Genomic DNA, 21,313 nt, shown 5'->3' with positions numbered 1-21,313 from the left:
ATGTACAAATAACAAAAAAAGCCTTGAATCTTGAATCTGTTTTTTATTATCCTTGTCAGGTTATATATTACAAAGGTTGAAAACGGTATAGTTTATGGATGCAATTTTTTGCTGAGAAGCAACCCTACAACAAACATGTGAACTGTGCAACTTTTGTCAAGTGAACATGTTGTGCTGTTCTCTGATGTTAGGTTAATCTTTCACGGCAAAACATGAATTAACATTTAACAGGTCACCCTTATAACAGTAATAACAGAACCTGTATGTCTAGACAAATGCCAGAAATTACTTTAGCCATATCCAGTCTGAAAGTTCACTAAGTCAAAAGGTCAGGTTATTTATTACCATGGCTAAACATTTTTGGGGAATGCAAAAACTTGTTGACTGGTCACTTGCATTTCCACAATACACAGCGTTTATTAAATGTGTGGGGTTTTTTTTGCATTAAAAAAGGTAACACACCTGTTGCATTCTATCATGAAATTAATGTATGTAATGAAAAAAAAGTTGCAACAGTTATTTGACATTTGACAAAACTTGTGTTATTAAATATTATTGTAAGGATATTTTCTGGTTCCCTTTTAAGCTAACATACATCTCCACAAGTAGATTTAAACTTCAAGTTTTCATTCAACCATTTCAGTTACAAAATAGATGTTTGGGAAAATGAAAGAGTGATGTTTTCAAATGGCAAAAAATGTGTTAACCAATGAGAAATGTTAACAATACTAACACAATAGAAAAGCGATATTCACATATATTATTCACATAATATAACTTTCATTAATGAAGTGCTAGATTGTCAAAGTGGACTTTGAAGATGTACCAATCGTATTGTTGTTTCTTTTCCACTGCATGGACGCTTTATAAACCTGTTATAAAGCAATAAAAAGGAAGAAAAACATTACTGGCTGCACGGTAAGGACTGTGATTTCAAGGCAAGACATTCATGCTGTGTGATAATAGTGCTCAAACTACAGTTAATGTATTAAGATAATCTCAATCCTACTGGAATCAAGAATTAGTTGGCATTGTTGCATTAAAACGCTTTTTATTAATGTGCTGTTCATCTTTTTGTCAGTATAGCATGCCAAGTAAAAAGGAACATATTTAAGAGTGTAACAGAAAGTCAAATGATAATGTTTTAAAATGTGAATTATGTTTAATAAGTACCCCATAGTTATTAAATATGTTAACCATCATTTATTACTTTATATCTAAAAAGGTTGGCATTAAAGAAGCTTCATAACTATTTCCTAAGGTACCCACCTTCTCTCTTATGCATCCGTGTCATAGTTTCAGGTAGAGGTTTTCCAAAACTCTCCGGCAGGAAATAAGTAGCGATGGCAGCCACAACAGCCAGAGTCGACAGTATAATATAAGGAAGATATAATATGTATGTATCTAAAATTGAAAAGGTAAGGTTTAGATTGGAGAAAAGTCTGGGGGCTTTAGATGAAGTTATGTCAGAGTGTGTGTAAGGCTCTCAACTTTCTGAAGATATAACAAACTGGACATGCATTAATGCAGCAAATGCAAATGTACTCACTCAGCCTTATTACAAAAGGTGCTATACTTGATCCCACTCTGGAGACAGTCGTGCACGTCCCTATTGCTGTGTTCCTTAGCACTGTTGGGTAAAGCTCTGTCAAGTATGTGAACATCAGGGAGAAAGTAGTGGTAAAAGCATATTTGCCGAACATCTCCAGTCAGTGCAATACAGAGATTGGGTAGACCTACAGAATAAAGAAATTGTTTGTCAACTGTTGTTTTTTCATTAATAAGATACACAACTGTAGCACTTGATTTTACCCATGTTGTACTAGGAAGCCATTTTCTCCTACAATACAATAACAAAGGTTACAAACCTCATAATTTAAAGTAAAGCTTAACTAATTCCTGACTCATGATGATTAAATGCACAAATCAATGCAATAGTTCTTTCCCTTGCTCACCATTAAATACAAAATCCAGTAATTGAGTTTGTGAGAAGTTCCTATATAATTGTAGGCAGTTATTTAACCCAACAGAGGTAAATATAAAGTATGTTTGGTGAATAGCTTGAATAAATAACAATTGTGAATTTTCTTAAAGATATAAAGCGTTCTCTATATTAAACCTTTGTTCTGAGACTCCCCCCATATTTGTTTTGGGCTTACTTTGAGGCACCAGTAGTATGAGGTAAAGCGGCATTGCTCCAAGAAGCAAAGAGGAGATGAGAGACGGTCGGCGGGGAAGGTAGTGCAGAATCAGCCAGCTAGAAATGTAGGCTGGTACCTCTACAGCTGCTGAGATGAAGCAGCTGATGTAGGGGTTAGCATGAAGCTGAGCTGTGTTCAGGGACAGGCCAAAGTATCCTGTTGTTGAACAGAAGCTGGGCAAGACAAAGACACCAACGGATCGGAGATGATTGAATATATCAAAAAAAGAACTGTTAAGAAAATAGAATGAATGTATATTTGAGTGATTAGAGTAAACAGATTGTTCCTGTGTTGAATATGTGTTGTGTAATAAGTGATAATTATAATGGTTTGTTTTATGTGAATGTGCATTTACATGTAGCCTACATGAGTTTGAGTGGGATGAGCCCTCTCAGACATCATAGTAGCTGTTAATAATGCAGAAAAATCTCATTGTAAGTAAATGAAATAAAAAGCAGCATACTTACAACACAAAGCAGAAGATAAGTGTTGTGGTTCTCATGCTGCTTTTCCTCAGCAGGTCGAGGACATTGGCTTTTTCTATAGGCTGTGTGTTTTTCTCATCACCCTGCAGAATTGAAAACAAAATTAAACCCTGTGTTGTGGTTTCTTTCCTCAATGGCCTAATATCTATATGAAAACAACAATAAACATGCATTTTTCTAATTTAAATACAAATGTGTCCATCCAGAAAATGACAAATGGATATATCATATGGCGCTATGATGAGACAACATGGTAATGTTTGTTTAAAATGAGATTATGTACTAGCGCTACCAGTGGGTTATATGATTTAAACCCCTTGCTCTGGGGTACATTTTGTGAATGGTCCTGCTAGCGTCTCTCCCTGCTCTGGATTTTTGGCTAGAACCCCTTCTATTTTTAATGTGTGTGGTTGTGTACTGTATTTGTATTATTTTAAATTAGGACTAATTGCAAGGCTAATCGAGATGTTTTTGACCATTCATTTTTACAGACCTATAACACATATATGTTGCTTGTGAAATTACTAAATCACTTTAGATGTGTTAATACCCTGGCCTACAACATTCCTGACAATGATACACATAAGAAAAGTATTATAAAACGGAGTACCAACAACAGGAAAAGCAGATACACTTACACTGTAATCTTCAAAGATGATATTCGGAACCTTAACTTTGTTCCACTTAGCAGCCTTTCTCACTATGGCCTCAGCCTCCTCCACTTTTCCCTGAGAGAGCAGCCAGCGAGGAGACTCTGGGATGAACCTGCGTCAGTGTTTCAGATAGACAGAAAGCAAGACTCGGGCTGGATCAGAGAGACTTTAAAGACAAAGTATAAAACATTTTGTATTGATAGTACAGTTGAATATAGACAGGAAAGAGGGAGAGCGACGGGAGAATTACACATGTATTCATCTTGTACTTTAGTGTGACTATGGGAATACCTCTATAGGGAATGTATGTAAAACATTGATTTAAATTTATACTTTCATGTAATGCAACATACGTCCAGAGAGGGAGGTAAAGCAGGCCGGGTAAAGACGAAAACAACATGAGAGATTTCCAATCCCTCAAAAAGTGAGCAGCAAGAGGTAGACTCATGTAACCAATGGCAAAGCCTAAACACGAGCCCAACGATGAGTAAAGGACTCGCACATTGCCAGTCAAGATCTCAGCGCCTGTGTGCAGAGATAAGAGAGAGAAGTTTTAACACATTCCTGCATTGTGTTTTATTTACGACAGAGGCACTATTATAGACGGTGACATGTACCCAGCACTAAAGCAGCCACAAAGTTGGACATCTGTCCCAAACCATTGAAGAAGAGGAGGATAGTAAACATAGTCCACGAAGTAGAGAAGACCTGAATGAAGGAAAATAACGTCTGAACTGCCATGGTTGCAAAGAGCACAGGGTTTTCTTCCAAACCTATGAGACACAAGTGAACATAATAAGAAAAACAAATGCATAACCTAGTATATACACATATATGAACATAATAGTTTTTTCTGTCGAATATTTGAGTGTAGATGTGCTCCACACAAACATGTGTGTTTACAGTTTTTGTGACATAAAAGAAAAAAAACCACTTAAGGTTACGTTATATACTATATCACGGCATTATTGAGCACCATGTAATCTGATGCTGGAAAGCTTTTTATAATCTGTAAGGCACAATAACACAAAATCCAACATAATGGGTTTTAGTAGCTGTGTATAAAATCATGCTCCATGTGTCTTATGCGTCAGTTGGAGTAGGCCACAGCATGCTAGTAATGTATACATCACATGGTTCTGGTGTTTTATAGTACCGGTCTGACAGCTGTCCTGAGAAAAAGGATCCAAAAAGAACTCCAATGAAGTAAACTGTGGCGGTGAACGGCTGCTTCCACTCATCACTGCACACCAGGTCGAACTGGAATATCCAAACAATACCATATTTAAAAATGACATTGTTGGCATTGTTCAGGGTATTTCCCCGGTAATGTTATGATCTCTCTGCAGCTCTGATGATGCTAAGTCTGTGTGGTAAAATGTGCCCCTGTAAATAACCACTGTAGCGGCAAGTGACACGGGGGACTTTTTAGTACTTTTAATAATTATGTGACAATGATGCAGTGATCTTGCAGAGATACAGTCACAACACTTGATAGATATGTAGTTTAGATTTGTAATTATTATTTTTTGTTTACATTTAACGAAGATATTCACTTTAAAATCACAAGAATGAAACCATCTATCTGAAAGAGAGAGAATATTCTAATCTGGAGACAAACAGGCTGAACTTGCCAGTCTTGACTAGCAGGTGGAAAAACTATAGGTTACTTACGCAACCCCAGTTCTCAGAGTAACATGAAGTGAGATGTCTCACTATGGATGCGCCTCATCGCGGAGCAAACAGAAGCATCAATCTCATTACGCCAATCCTGATTGGCTGGTGATCTTGACGTCAGCGTCAGGGAATTCACCCCCTATAAGTAGCTTGCGCCACGACGCATGCGTCATTCAAAATAAGCACCTCTTCTCGCTTCACCATAGCAAGGAGGGCCATCTGGTGAGACATCTCACTTCATGTTACTCTGAGGACTGGGGTTACGTAAGTAACCTATAGTTCTCATTCATAACACTCCGTTCGATGTCTCACTATGGGAAATTGTAGCTCCCGTATTGCCAGATGAGCTTATCTCGAAAATCACCAAACCAACCAGAACTTTAACAGGTAGAGCTCTGACTCAACCAGGTGCCCAGCATTGCTTGAGTCACACTGGGAGTAGAACGTCCAAACTGTTAAGAGGCAGACAAAAGTGAGCGGCGAGGACCCGCTCGCCGCTTGCACCAATGTCTTGGATGGGAGACATCCTGGACAGAGCCCAGGATGCAGCCAGATCCTGAGTCGAAAGAGCTCGCGGACCCGAGGGTGCCTGCAAACTCTGACTCGTATGGGCCCCAAAGCAATTGCTTCCACAAACTAGTGGGAGAGCCGTTGCTTAGTAACAGGCTTGCCCTTATAAGGGTTAGCCCAGGACACAAGGGGTTTGGTCATTATGACGAAGCACCCTTGATCTGTCCCTGTACGTGCGTAAAGCACGGGCTGGACACGGCAAATCCGGCCGCTGTTCCCCGGAGGAATACAGTGGAGGGGAGGATGCCTTAATGTCAAATGTGGTACCTGAACCAATCGCCTTAAGATAAAGGCAGGGTTGGGCTTCAACCACACTCTGTTTGCCCTGGGGCGAACTGAGCGCATGAAGACTGTACAGATAGCGCATGAGTGCCACTGGCTCGCTTGGCAGCTGCCAGGGTCAGCTTCATGTTACACTGTATTCAGATTGTACCACTCACGGGCCAAGCCCATAGAGCCAAGCGCTCTCGGTGTGGGTGAAAGATCGCCCCCCCCCGCTTGGGACAGTATGTCCCTGCGTAGTGGGAGCTGCCATGGCTGCCCGCACAGCAGCTGATATATCTCCGCTAGCCAGTACATAGCTGGCCAGTGCGGAGCTATCAGAATAAGTGTGTGGCGTTGCTCTCTCACTCTGGCCAGAGTTGGGGGTATCAGAGCCAGGGGTGGAAACGCGTACAGAAGGCCCGGGGGCCAATCGTGCGCGAGTGCATCCACGCCTAACGGTGCATTTAGATCGCGCATCGAAAAGAACAGCTGACACTGAGTGTTGTCTTTCGATGCGAACAGATCCACCGCGGCTCTGCCGTAACGCACCCACAGCTGGCTCACAATCCTTGGATTTAGAGTCCAGTCTGCATAAAGTGGTATACCTCTGGACAGTAGATATACCCCGAGGTTCATCACTCCCAGTACGTGCGTCGCTCTCAGGGAGAGGAGACGTCTACCGCTCCATAGCATAAGTTTGCGCGCCAGTGTGTGTAACTGGAGAGAACGCAAACCCCCATGGCGGTTAATATACGATATTTTGGTCGTATTGTCTGTCCTCACGAGGACATGATGTCCCCTGAGGAAAGGCAGAAAGCATTTTAGGGTGAGAAACACCGCTAAAAGCTCCAGGTAATTTATGTGCGCCCGCTGGAGGTCTCTGCTCCAGAGACCCCTCACCGGGCGACCTTCATAAATACCTCCCCAACCTATCAGACATGCGTCCGTGGTGACCACTTTCCGTGAAAGGACAGCACCCATAGGCACACCTCGTAGTAGAAAAGTTGGGTGCAGCCAGTGGCGCAGTGCCATTACGCATTTCACAGTAACCATCACTCTCCGCGCGCGGGGTTTAGTTTTAGGGCGGCCACCCAGCGCTGAAACTCCCTCATGTGTAAGCGTCCCAGTCGTACGACCAGGATGGCTGACGCCATGAGCCCCAGTCATGATCTGAAGAGAACATGTTTGCGCAGCTGGAAATGAGCGAGACAAGCTCTGAAAGCTTTCACTCTTTCCGCTGACAGGCGGGCTGTAAAGGGCACCGACTTCAGGTGTAAACCCAGGAAGAGTATAGTCTGCGCGGGGCACAACATGCTCTTCTCTGTGTTTATTATGAAACCCAGGTTGAGCAGGTGCTTTACGAGGACATTTGTCTGCGTAACAGCCTCCTGCTCCGACTGTGCGAGAAGCAGCCAGTCGTCCAGGTAGGTCACCAGGCGAATACCCTGTTGTCTTAACGGGGCTATCGCGGCTTCCGTACATCGTACAAACACCCTTGGACTGAGAGACAGACCGAAGGGGAGTACTCTGTATTCATAACAGATCCCCTGAAATGCGAATCTCAGATATTTCCTGTGTGGGTAATATACTGGGATGTGAAAATACGCATCTTTCAGGTCGACTGATGTAAACCAGTCGTTTTGTCGCACGAGCCGCAGCAGAGATGTGTGAGTGAGCATTCTGAACTTATATCTTTTTAGATATTTGTTCAGAGCCCTCAAATCAAGTATTGGCCGAATTCCGTTCCCTCCCCATTTGGGAACGAGGAAGTACTTAGAATAGAAGCCGCCCTGACTCTGCTCGGCGGGTACAATATATATAGCCCTCTTTTCTAGGAGTGAGAGAATCAATCTCTCCAGAATGTGGGCTGACTCTCCTCGGGCCTGTGAATGCAGAATGCCCGAGAAGTGAGGGATGGTGACAGCGATTTGGAGTCTGTAGCCCCGTGTTACTGTCTTGAAAACTCAAGCAGATGATGTGAGCATCTTCCACTGCATGCTCCTTAGAGCCAGTGGAGATGTCACATCTCTTCCCCTCTGAGTCTCTATTTGTTGTGTTATGGGGCCCTCTAGTGTCTGAACACAGTGGTGCCCCTTTTCGACAATCCCACCGACACAGCGCATGCGCATGACGGTGGTGCCTTCACAACCCCAGCCGGCACTGCGCATGCGCATGACGGTGGTGTCTTCACAACTCCAGCCGGCACTGCGCATGAACGTGACGGTGGTGCCCTTAAAGCCCCAGCCGGCACTGCGCATGCGCGTGGCGGTGGTGCCTTCACAGACCCGCCTGTAATCCGCCTTTTGAGAGATGCCGTGCTGCTCTCAGAAGGGGAACAGTTGACAGGCTGTTTATTGGTTTTATTGTTTTTCTTTTCATTTTTTTGAGCTGCGCCCTCGGCCTGAAGCCTGGATGCGTCAGCGGCAAATGTTTTATGACAGAAAAATCAACCAATGTGTGACATATGTTTGTGCGGACTTGAGGATGGTGTTGAGGCATCTCTCGAGGCGGCGGGAACACATATAGAGCAGGGGAACCGTGGACTTCCAGCTCTGTCACAGAGGGGAGAAGGAGGGGCTGTCACGCCGCTTGCTTCTTCTTCCTCGACTGCTGGCCGAAATTCTGGGTTGGCTGCGCCTGAGCTGCAGCCGGAACCGGAAATTTTCTAGGCCAGCTCGCCCTTGTCTCCAGCCTGGGCTGGGGACTCGGGGCGGGCTGCGACCTCTGCGTCTTCGGTGCTTTAAACCGAGCAGGGTTCGAGGCAGCTTGGGCGAAGGACTGCTGCTGCGAAGGACTGCTGCTGCGAAGGACTGCTGCTGCGAAGGCAGCGGCTGGACCCTTCGAGGGAGGCAGAGGTGGAGTGCCTCGTCCTCCTTATTTTTCGACTCGCACCTCCTTTGCATGGAGGCGAGAGCGGAGCCGAAGATTCCCTCGGGAACGATAGGCATATCCAGCACATCTTCCTTTTTCCGGTCTGGGAGGTTGGTGAGGTTGAGCCATCTCACTCTTTCCTGCACCACCATGATCCCCATTGCCTTGCCCGTGGCCAAGACGGCGCAGCGTTGGACACGGAGACAAATGTCCGTGACCGCTGCCATCTCGTCCAGAGTGGCTGCCCCCGGGTTACCCGACAGGTCCTTGCAGAGCTCTGCTTGGTAAGCGGTTAGCAGCGAGGACACATTCAGGGCCCTGGTGGACAACGCTGCAGCTTTGTAGGACCGTTCAGTCATTGTCGACTGAAATCGGTCCGACTTTGCTGGCAGCGTGGGGTTCCTGCTTGGTGACGGGCCCATCCTCGGTAGGAGGTGGGCCGCTACCAGCGGTTCCATGGGCGGTATGCGGAGCAGGCCGAGCTTCTCCATTCCGTCACAGTCTAGGGAGGAGGCACCCTGGATTGGGACCTTGTTGCTGAAGGGCCGGTCTCTCCACGACACCGACACCTCATCCAACATCTCCGGGAAGACCGGAAGGAGTTGCCTCTTTGTCCGCGCTGCTTGGGGAAAATGTTTCCCTTCGTAGCGGGACCTGGAGGTCTCCTTGGCCATTTCAGGCCACGGGACGTCGAGTCTGGCCTCAGCGTGTTTACACACGGCCTGCAGGTCCATGCTCAGACAGGGCGAAGCTGGTGTGCTATCGCACGGGAGAGCAGCCCTCGCTCCAGGCTTTGCAGCCTGAGCCGATGACATGAAGGTGTTCTCTTCCTGTTCATCCGACTCGGACAGGAGGAACGCCAAGGCGTCCTCTTCGTCCTCCTCGTAGTCCAGCTCGAGGACATCCTCCGTGGGTGAGACCATGGTGAGGTCTAACCGGGAGCCCCAGCTCGGTAAAGCGTGGGGTCCCGTTCCCGCGTGTCTTGCCGTCACCGGGTCCCGGCCTGCCAGGGCGCGGGATTCCGGTTCTGTAGCCATCGCAGATAATGAGCCCCAGACCGACACGGAGAGGGGTTCACTCTCTGCAGCAGACGCCCCCGTGTCTTGACTGCCGGCCGGCGGGTCAGTGGACATGGGGGGGTCCTGTTCCGACAGGCTAGCTTGTCGTGCTAGCCGTCGGCGGAGGCTCTTCACGGTGTAGCGGACACAATGTCCGCACGAGCCGGGGTTGTCGATAGCGCCTCGGGCGTGTTCCAGCCCGAGCAGACCTGGTGTGTGTCTGCGCCCGAGATCTTCAACCCGCAGCCGCAGAGTCGAGCCACTGAGTCGAGCCACCGAGTCCCTGACTCCTCTGGTGTGAGGGAGAGAGGCGTCCATCTTGTTCGCCTCGTGGCGTGGAGAGGGCCCGCTCTCAACAGGTAAGATGGGAGAAAAAAGATGTTACCAACCTGTCCTTAATCCGGAGAAAAGGACGGTGTGGGTCTTTTATTCCCGGAGAATACTGACTGGTGTGACAGTATGCTCCTTTAATCCTTTCTTCCTCCGTGGAGAAGAGAAAATAAAAAACTTCCTCGCTACCGTGGTGTCGATAGTGAGGGAGCGAGCTAGCAACAGGTGTGTTGCTAGCTTAAAAAATCAGACCTACCTTACTTTCCGGGGAAGAGAAGTGCGAGGTCGATTTTAATACTAACTGCGTGAGCACTACCGTCTTCCTGCAAAGCAGAAGGAGTAGCCGACGAGCGCCCGTCGACCGAAATGGGTATTTGGGTTCAGTCTGTGGACCGTTAAGCTTGTCCGGCTACTATAGAGATGTGCTCTGAAGCGAGAAGAGGTGTTTGAATGACGCATGCGTCGTGGCGCAAGCTACTTATAGGGGGTGAATTCCCTGACGCTGACGTCAAGATCACCAGCCAATCAGGATTGGCGTAATGAGATTGATGCTTCTGTTTGCTCCGCGATGAGGCGCATCCCATAGTGAGACATCGAACGCAGTGTTATGAATGAGAACAAGACAATTTGCACAGCAGTCAAAGGGCACGTCTCGGGAAGAGAGTAGATCCCTATCTAGCACATTGAATTTGAGATGTTTGTGTAAATTCATAATACATTTAATACACAGTACCTCGTCCAAGATAGGCAAACAATATTGTATTACAGTCAAAAATAGAAGAAAACTGTTAAACATTAAGCTTGTTAACATTCTATGCTTACATTGTTCTGTGGAGGGATTATTAGTATAGGTACAATAATAAGCAAGCATTAACATGTCTACTGACTGACAACAGCTGTGTTCACTCCGCTGTGTCAGCTGTGCTAAGGCACAGAGGTTTTAGACAAATCCAAATGATATGAATATAACATTTAGAAAGTACTTAGCTGATTTAGTACACATTAAGAGAAAATGAAAAAAGCTTGCACTGAAGCACGTATAGTATCAACAATGGTATAAAAAATGCAAGACATAAAACAAACTGACTGCGAAGGTCGGGTAAAAGGTTTGGCATGCACACACACACACACCTCAGAGACTACGTTAGACTGGTAGATGTCTTTGCTGTAGCTCCACCCGTCCACACAGCCCTCCTGTTCCAGTTCGGTGAGGTTGACGTCCCTGCCAGGAATGAAGCCCTGAGCAGAGAGGTTTCTGACAACATCCAGCCTGTACCTGCTGCACCTGCTCTGCTCCTGTTTCCCATTCACCACCTAACAGTCACAGTGATACAAAATTCACCAACACGTGTTATCAGAAAGGTTGATTATTCAGTGAAAGTATGCTTTTACTGTGTAATGTGTTATAGCGTGTAACACATTACATAGTGAAAGCCCCCACCCCCCCGGAAACACAGAGGGCCTCATCACATAACTTTGCGTGGCCAGGGGCAGCCCTGCGTGTAAGGACATGTGGGAAACAAACGTTGGGCAATATAGCTGTGCACTAACAATACTCGTGATTGTCTCTACAGTGTACTATCACATAAGCATAGAGTGTAGCCACATTTAGTTTAAAAAGATAAATACATAGATATTTATATCCCTTGTCTTTTTACAAGAAACCATCCCAGTTGATGCGCCATCCCATGCATGCTTAAACTATTAAGGGTAACCTTTTGCTGGTTGCAAATGATGTGCAAATAGTCTATCATTGAAAATACAAATATGTTATGTAGGACACAGTTGTACATTTTCTCTAAGAAGATGCATTCAATGACAGAAAACCTCTATGTTTCATTCTGGATATTAGGCTTTACATTTCATAAAGATATAATCCAAAAGTTTGTGTACAAAAAATGAATTCATATTTCCAGAAAAGCTTTAGCAGATTCACCTGTATTGGTATGATGGTTGTATTCCAGTCTTCTGTAAGGTTGAAACCAGGAACAACACAGTGATGTCCTGGCACATCCGTCAGGAAAACGAGAATGAAAGTACTAAATCCATTCGGCACGAGGCTCACACAAAGCAGGAAGAAGACAACCTGCTGGAAACGTCCCCACTGACCAAGAAAATAGATGGAGTCAGCAAAGTCCTTCATAGTGTAAAAATATCTAGGATGACGATGACATCATCTGTCTTCCTGGAAATGTAATATAGGTAGTGATAGAGCCAGGCTGTGGCATACAAGAGAGTTGTAAAAAAAAAACTAAACTCGGATGGGACATTCCTATTCAGCCACCACCTTGTCTCGGCATGACAGTCAGCAAACCATGCAACACAATAACTTGATCCTCAACTGCACTGTCAGTACACAGCCTCTGTCAACCATTGTTTGCATGATTCACTCTTTATTAGAACTGTATTTATACATAGCAGGTTCACCGAGTGATATGCTCCTCCTTCTAGGAACGCCCTGATTATTTTGTTTGTTCCTCCCCTTTAAGAAAGACAGTGATAACCACAAATGCAGGTCACCCTGTACAGATGCATACAGAAAACAGTTTTTCTACCAGCATTTCAAGTGACTACGATCACTTTTGTAAAATTATATTTAAGCAATAATATGTCCAGTGTTTTGCAATATATCACGAGATAATGAATTAAAACCCCTGTATTATGATACATATCGCATTACCAGAGTTGTGTCAATAAAGTAAACAACTGTTTCAACCTTTAGAAGCAATAGTTGTCAAAGTCAAAAAGCGATGGATAAATACAGTTATTTTTATTAAGATCTTCACTGAAAATATTTGAAATTACACAATGCTCAGTGCTGTAATAATTCATTTTTAAGTAATTCTAAACTTAAATACCAATAATACTACAGTCTGAGACAGTTTTTATTTTTTTTATAGAGACTCTATAAAAAAACGTAATCATACATATAATATATAAAATATATGCTTTGTAACTTTTCAAATACATTTTTGTTTTTATTATGAACCCAATCAACACATATTTTTTGTTCACTCTAGTTGTTTTGTTTCCTGTCTGCGCTTCACCACAAACCATCAGATCAAAAATGCAGAAAAACCTTAAGACGACTAGTTTCCACAGAACTGGTGAAAGAAAGCGGAGAAAATGAGGAGATATCTTTAAAATCAAATTGAATTTTCATCCGGTCAAGTCATCCAACAGTTCTGGTCAATGCATTATAATCCCCTCTTAGAATACCATATTGCTGTGATTTTAAATACATTTGAAATAAAGTCTGTAGAAACAAATAAGAAATGAACAAGAGAGATAAAGAAACAAACAAAAAGATGTGTGTCAACAATTCAACTCCTGAGCAACAGTGAAGAGAGCATGTTGTAAATACCAGAGAGCCATATGACCACCAGGTGGAGTAGGCCTACTGCATTAAGTGAAGTACTTTACTCCTTCAGGTAAAGTGAAAGTACCTGAAGGGCTCGACATTATAAATGGCCCGCTGGCCCGGAAGCACTATTTAGACACCCCGGGCCAGCATAACGTACTTTCCACTTGCCCGCTCGGGCCACTAAAAATATTGTTTAAAAAAAATGTTTCCTGTGGTATTGGTATTTTGACTAGCAATTTTGTTAAATTTTTTCGTTTATTAACGCTACAACATATAGCGTTTCATGAGTCGCTTGTCGTTGTTGGGTGAAAAGCAAACAGCTGTTTGCTGCGGAGCGCAGCGCGAGCAGGCTCCCGTGAGCGCGCTCCTTCACTACAGACCCGCGCCATATAGACTGAGAGTTACGTCATCTCCGTTCACTCCAATGGACCACTTTTTTACAGCAATGGCGGATCGTGGAGCCTCTCAATCGTTCCCCGGAAGTTAGCGCCAAGGCTAGCAGAGCTGTAGAGTTGCAGCATAATAGACCGTTCGTGACGGACTTTTAAAGGTAAGAAGAAGTTTAAAGATTTATATTGCGGATATTATCAGTACATCTGATTCAAATTAACATGTGTATTAAAGGATGTCAGTGGATTATCCTTAAATTAGTAGATTTAGGGAACGTTTACAGATAACAGATCAAGCTAGGATACCGGATCAAGTTAGCAACACACGTTGAACAGCCTTTTAATTGTAAATTCCGTTCTCTTAATGTCATTTCGTCCAACGTTGTTGAATTAGAGAAGAGGGGCTTCTAAACGGGATTGTATGCGGGGGTGGAGGGAGTTAAATATTAGATAAATATAACTTTGGTGCGTGTAAGAGTGAGTGTTTTTAGCAGAGCCATATTGTGTCCTTGTGATTATGTTGATTATTACCTGTCTGTATAATGTTGCAGCTCAGCTGATTTTGGATTGATGGCAAAGGGAGAGGGACTTAAGTGAGAGTGAAAACACAAGGTAAGTTTAATACTACTGTTTTATATAAGTAAGCATACTAAACATGTATTATATCACTGTATTATATAAGTAATCTTGTTAGTAACCTACTGTATGGCAGGTGGAGGGGCAGTGATGTTACAGGTGGAGGAGCAAAACTGCAAGACTGTAAACTCACAAGACAGAGAAATCAAAGTTTGTTCTCCAGAGAAGAGGTTGATTTCTCTTCAATTTTTTATTTCATATTTTCTAAAGATGTGGAAATGGCAAAAAAACTAAACTTGAGAGCTGTAACCAAGACAACTGTAACAACATGAGTAGAGAGCCACCAAGGTTTTTCAAGTCCCTCTCTTACTCCATTTTGCCAACCCAAACTTCCAGGTACATGACGGGACACCTTGCTTGTTTTTGTTGTTTGCGCTCCTCTGGCTGGGTGCTGGCAGGTGGAGGGCAGTGATCCCTTCCCTTTTCCCTAAATCTTTGAGACTAATGTAAGTAGAAGACATGGCACTGTACATTTTCGAAAATGTTAAATATTATACCACTTAAAAATAAGAAATATTACTTTTGTTACTAAGAGTTCATACTTATTATACCCGTGTCACCTTTCACACTATAGCTGTTGTAGAGGCTAAGCCAACGCTTTAAGCCTCTGAGGATCCGCTTGGTGGGTGTAATTGACACACACAAGTTTGCTGCCGAATAAAGGTCAGAAACAAAGTTTCCAGTTTGAAACAGTCCATTTATTTCCATTTTACTGGTTTCCATTTACTTGCTTCTTTCCATATTCACCACACGATATTACCGTTTACACAATACCTTTGCTTTGCTTGTAATCCCGTGTTTGGTGTGTGTGTTCTCCATGTGTGTTATACCCACAGTTAATTGGCTCCTACAGCTCCTACAGCTGTGATCATGAGCTATGGGCTTTGTAGATACAGGTCCCGGGGTGAATCGTGGTGCAGGGGCCCTTCTCTTTTTGACCATAGGGTGATGCACGAAGATGGTGGGTATAGCCTCTGCTCTCAGCCTAGTCTTGCCCTTTTTTGTCTTGACAAACTGGTCTGCATCAAAATGTGCCTGCGGAGTGACTTGAGGTTACTTCACACAAAGAACAACTCAGTTTTGTCTGCCCACATTCCATAGTGGTTGAATACACAGTATTAGGAAACACTTTATACTTACTGGACATGTTATACTCATTACATACTGTATATCAAATATGACCAAGAATGTGAGACAACTTTATAGAAATTCATATCACATCTGTTACTGATGCCATTTGTCATACTTTGTTAAACTCACAAATAATAAAGTTCCATAACTTCAGTTGGGAACAAAGACCACACCTTATCTCCCCAAGGCAATTTCCCATCCAATAGGTGTGCTATATATACACAGTAGGTGTGCTATATATACACAGTAGGTGTGTATAACCCGTTCTCCGGTCTGTTACTCCCTCTTTCAGCACAAGAACCAGAGGGGGATTCAATGGAGCCTGAATACCTGCACTGAGACCCTCACCCTGCACCCTGAGTCTCAACTCTGTTTTTCAAGCCTTTCCCTGTTTTTTTGTATTAAACAAAACATTAAGCTTTACCAATGGTGTGGTTTTCGTTTTGTGAAAAAGTGCAAATGCAGTGTTTGTATATAATTACCTCACATATTTTGTTGCTGTTGGTCGTGAAATTACTCCTGCTGACTTGAGCCAGCCATTTTTCCTCCGCTCTGTGTCAGTGGGGAAGCCGTACATTCGTACTCCTTTCTCGGAGCGATTTGAGCATCCCCAGGCAGCACAGCAAACCATGGTGGCGACTAGGAGGCAGCACAGCAAACCAGGACAACACGGAGGAAAAGGCACAGACAAACTGCATGATATGCTATGCAATGTTTATTGAATTCCATGTATTTGCAATGGATGTTCCTAAAACAACACATTTAACATCATCATCATCATCATCATCATCATCATCATCCTGCTGCTGCTGCTGCTGCTGCTGCTAGTCCTTTGATAGTCACCTGTCGGTCTCCTGTCCTTTCTGAAAGCCATAAAGATGACATTAGTCATTTAGATAACTTGTGTCCTCAATTATCATGGGATTACAGTGCAGTGACGCGTCCTAAAACCCTTTTATAATATATCGATTAGATTTATGATTCGAAAATTATAAAAGTAGGGTAGACGTGGAGATTATCCGGTTGAACAAAACGTGCATTTATCTAACAGGTTTGTTTTCCACAGACCTTATTTCCAGCTATTTTCCAAAACCCTGTGGAGAAATCCCATTGCTTTTTGTCGAGCGAACCAACAGCTTACTTCCTGGTTTTATGACGCGTCACTGGCTGCACCTCTCAATATGATGCCAATATAAACAAGGTCTTCTGTCGGCTCTGGACATCAATGCCGACCTATGCTGACAAGTAAGTGAAGAGTAGAAAATAGAAAGGTATTGGCTAAAGGGAAATGTCCCAGCAGTTTAGGATAATGAAGGATCTAATCTAATCTATAGCCATTACATGTCTAACTCCTAATGACAGGAAGGCAGAAAGTGCATTATACAAATAATAATACTCATAATAGCAGACATTTTTTAACAATGACCACAATATCATTATTTTAATAAACTAAATATGAACAATTGAGGAAAATGAGGAAGAACTGATTGTTCAAATGCTGTAGTACAAGTAGTAATGTAGTTAGTGCATAAATTACTATTGCAACAAATGTGTTAATTGTCTTCATTATTAGTCGATTTTCTTTTGGACGAATGCTCCGGGCCAGTGGTTACAATGGTGGGGCCAGTGAAAATACAATTCCACCGGCCCGGAGGGCCAGTGGAATTGACCAATCACAAATAATATCACAAATATTAACCTAAATATTAGCCCAATATCACAAATGTTACATTTGTCTCAGTGGACTTCACAGTTTGTACAAAATATCAGTATGACAATACGACACCCTCTGTCCTTAGACCCTCACATCGTCCAAGGAAAAACTTCCGGAGAAAACCAGTTTAAAGGGAAAAATGTGAGAAACCTCCGGGAGAGCAACAGAGGAGGGATCCCTCTCCCAGGACGGACAGACGTGCAATAGATGCCGTGTGTAAATTGAAAAGATAATACATTTGCAAATAAAGCCAGTCACCAAAACCATGCAATCGCTTAAATGACATACACTGTGTGGTTTCTTGTATTTTTTCCTACTAACAAAAAGTCATGTTAAAAACTGTTATGTATACATAAACACACATGTATATTTATGTATTGGCCATAATGTGTTTTTTATAGTGTGTCCTCTGTATTTGGATACAGTAAACATGTACCACTAGCAAAGGTTATTGGCCATAATGTGGGATTTCCTTTTAATTTCTCCCCTGGATAGGACGCTGAAGAAATGCACCAAAACCAAAGGTTATTTCCAAAATTGTTATTTCTACAAAAAGAAGGAAAGGCATTTAGTGTTTAAGGACATTTTAACCATTCAAACTGACATCTCACACAGCATATGATCATTTAGAAATGTTTAGATTAAGAGTACTATTTGGGGATGGTTTCAAGTGTAAGAAACCACAGGTTTTGTCAGCAGTCTATATCTGGGTACTGTCAGTTCAAACCGGAGAGACGTGATGTAAGAATTACATATTTATTATTTACACGTCATATGAATGAAATGATTGCCATGATAATACAACAGGAGAATGTAATGGTGTTTGGCGAATTAGGCCCCGGTTTGCAGGATAATCATTCAGGAGGGAAAGCACCGCTCCGATGAAATCCCCAAAACCAGTGAAGTATGAAATACTGAGATGAACTGAGTTGCTTACGTTGTGGGGTGACTGGTGATCTGGGAAGGAAAGATAATAGATTAACACTGAGCGACATAGTGCCGGAATCACTGCCGGAGCTTACGGGTCATGCTGAGGCTCTGACTGCCGAAATCAGTGCCGGTCTTACCTGAAAACGACCTGCGGGTCGCATGCCTGGCCAGCAGGGCTTGACTACGCCGAGGAGCAAGCGGTTTCGTTTTGTAACGGTGGCCCAACGTCCACGACACCGAAGTGTACGGTAGCCCGAAGCTACGACACCGAAGTGTACGGTGGCCTTCCGCCACGCCTGACTTCGCAGGCTATATATATATATATATATATATATATATATATATATATATATATATATATATATATATATATATCTTTTTCTTTACTCTTTTCTCTTTCTTTCTTTCCTTTGTTTTGTAACTGACACCGGAGTGTACGGTGGCCTGAGTCTACGCCTGACTTCACAGGATATCTCTTTCTTTTCCTTCTTTACTCTTTCTTTATTTTCTTTGTTTTGTAACTGCCACGGGGGTGTACGTTGGCCCGAGTCCACGCCTGACTGCAGGAAATACATTTTACACTGATACGTTTGAGCAAGGCCTGGGAATGAAATACCTGTGTGCCGGAGATGAAGCCTGTTACATGTAGTTGCAGCGTGAGACGAGACATTATTCCTGTGGGCGGGGCCCACGGAATTAGGACGGGAATGCAGTTCGAATATCAGGTACCTTAGTGAGACGTGTTTATGAGCCACCACCAGTTATATGCATAGATACCATAGTTAGGGTCTGAGAGACCTTTGGGAAGCCAGTACGGCGCTGATGTCCGGGCGAATGTAGGTTGTGAAGGCGGAGGAGGACCACCGTCCTAGTTGTTGTAGGGATGAGGTAGAGAGACCAGGAATGTCCCGGGTATGATATAGGTGATAGGCCGGATTTAATGAGAACTTGCTTGAGGTAGAAATGGACAGGGGCCATGACCCTGCAAACCACTCTCCCTGGAAGAAACCCCCAAAACCCACGGATGGGGCGGCATCCGTGAAGAACCTCATTGAGTCAGAGGAACGCACGAGGTCATCGTAAAAGAAAGTAACTCCGTTCCAGTGGGCGAGCAGGAGGGACCAGAAACGTAGGTCTGAGCGGCAGCCTTCGTCTAAGAAAACGCAGTCATGGAGTTTGTCGACCGCTGATGCTGCGTCCAGGAGGCGGGAGATGAACGAGCGCCCCTGGGGGATGACGTGCATGGCGAAGTTGAGGTGTCCGAGAAGGGAGAGCAACTGTTGTTTTGTGATAACTTGTTGCTCGCAGTATGACTTGGTGATGTCCCGGATGCGCTACAATTTGTCGGAGGGGAGAGACGCCTTCATGTCTATGGAGTCGAGGATGATGCCTAAGAACTCTAAGCGTGTGTCGGGACCTAACGTTTTCTCTTTGAAGAGAGGGACACCTAACTCCTGAAGCAGTGTTTAAGCTTGGCCAGTGAGATCCCTGAGCTGTCCTGTGGCGGGTCTATGGGGAGAAGTCGTCCAGTAGGTGAAGGACGGAGGGGATTCTGACGATGTTCAGCAGGATCCAGCAGAGCGCTTCCGAGAAGGAATTGAAGATGCAGGGGCTGCTTCTGCGAACGGCGAAAATAGAGTTTGGACTCCCACTTAATACCGAACGAATTCCACTGAGACGGATGAATGGGGATGATTTTGAAGGCATCGGTAATGTCCGCTTTGGAGAGCCGAGCTCCGTGCCCTGTGAACTTGATCATCTTTATTGCATTATCCACTGAGGCATGGTGAAGGGAGAACTGATCTGGAGGGATGATGCTATTGACGCTGCCGAATGGCCGGAGTGGGGAGCGGACAGATCGAAAATCAGCCTTTTATTTACGTGTGGCTTATTCCGATGGGATTTGAACGGAACACTGAGAAGGGGGAGGAGCTAAAAGGGCCGATTATATATCCTTTGAGAAGTTCTTTGTCGATGAGCTGGGAAACTATGTTGGGTTCTTTAGCGGCTGACCGTAAGTTTCTTGCTACGAAAGTCACTGAGGGAGATGGGAGGACCCCTACCCTGAAGCCTTGGGAGAGCCCTGACAGGAGATAGTCAACAAACACGGAATCTGGGTGAGTAGATAGCGCAGCTGCTAGCTGAGGGATGATAATGGGAGTGGAGGGGTGATATTCCAAATTGTATTTTTCCTCCACGAGGTGTCTGACGCAGAGCTACTGTGACGGCCCGGCCACACGGTGGCATGCGTTAAAGCTTCCAACGCTTCTGCCCATTCACTTTTAATAGGGTGACGTCACTTTTAGCAGAACTGTATTTTGGGAAGCGACGTGGAGCTTTGCTGCGTTGCTCGCTTCAAAAGTTGAGCAATGTTCAATTTTTTGAACAATGAAATCCCGTTTATGCAAATCTGCCAGTACAAGCGCTAGCCAGTCAAACCGCGTGTATGCTGGGAGAGACTACGCAGGTCATTACCTCATATTCCAAAAAATGGAGGGAAAATTCATTATGGCGGTAGTGAATCACCCGGTGCTGAATGATCGGTCTCTGTTCATCTACCGGGATACAAACCAGAGGAGCGAGGCATGGAGGGAGGTGGCAGAGACAGTGGGTGAAACTGGTAGGTTTTCGCCTGTTGGAGATTTTTTTTTTTTTTTTTCCAGTTTACTTCGTTTTAACATTGCTATTGCTTTGTATATCGGGGGCAAGAGATTCATGTGATTGGTTGTTGGTCACGTTGCTCGCAAAAAAAAAAAAAAAAATCCCCAAGCTTCAGACACACCGACCGCCAACGTCAACGCACGCTGCTGTGCGGACCAGTAGCGTAGGCAGAAATGTACTTTAGCGTGGGCCTGTAAAAATATAGAGTGGGCCAGATTTTTCTTCTGCGCATCAGAAGCTAACAAACAGTCCCCGCCAGTACCGGTGGCAGATTACTTTTAGAATACTTCCTTTCCTCTTTCTTCTTCTTCTTCTTCTTCTTCTTCTTCTTCTTCTTCTTCTTCTTCTTCTTCTTCTTCTTCTTCGGAATACTTTCTTT

At 44.1% G+C, this 21,313-nt stretch overlaps 1 pseudogene; it reads right to left on the bottom strand.

The window, feature by feature from the left end:
- Window positions 1-1,278: 1,278 nt before the first annotated feature.
- Window positions 1,279-12,469, bottom strand: LOC117458587 (solute carrier family 22 member 4-like; annotated as a pseudogene).
- Between the last annotated feature and the right edge of the window lie 8,844 nt (window positions 12,470-21,313).

This window comes from Pseudochaenichthys georgianus, chromosome 14 (assembly GCF_902827115.2).
Source record: "Pseudochaenichthys georgianus chromosome 14, fPseGeo1.2, whole genome shotgun sequence".
In the NCBI taxonomy this organism is placed as follows: domain Eukaryota; kingdom Metazoa; phylum Chordata; class Actinopteri; order Perciformes; family Channichthyidae; genus Pseudochaenichthys; species Pseudochaenichthys georgianus.
The sequence above is the reverse complement of the archived record's forward strand: the minus strand, read 5'-3'. Positions and strand labels throughout refer to the sequence as shown.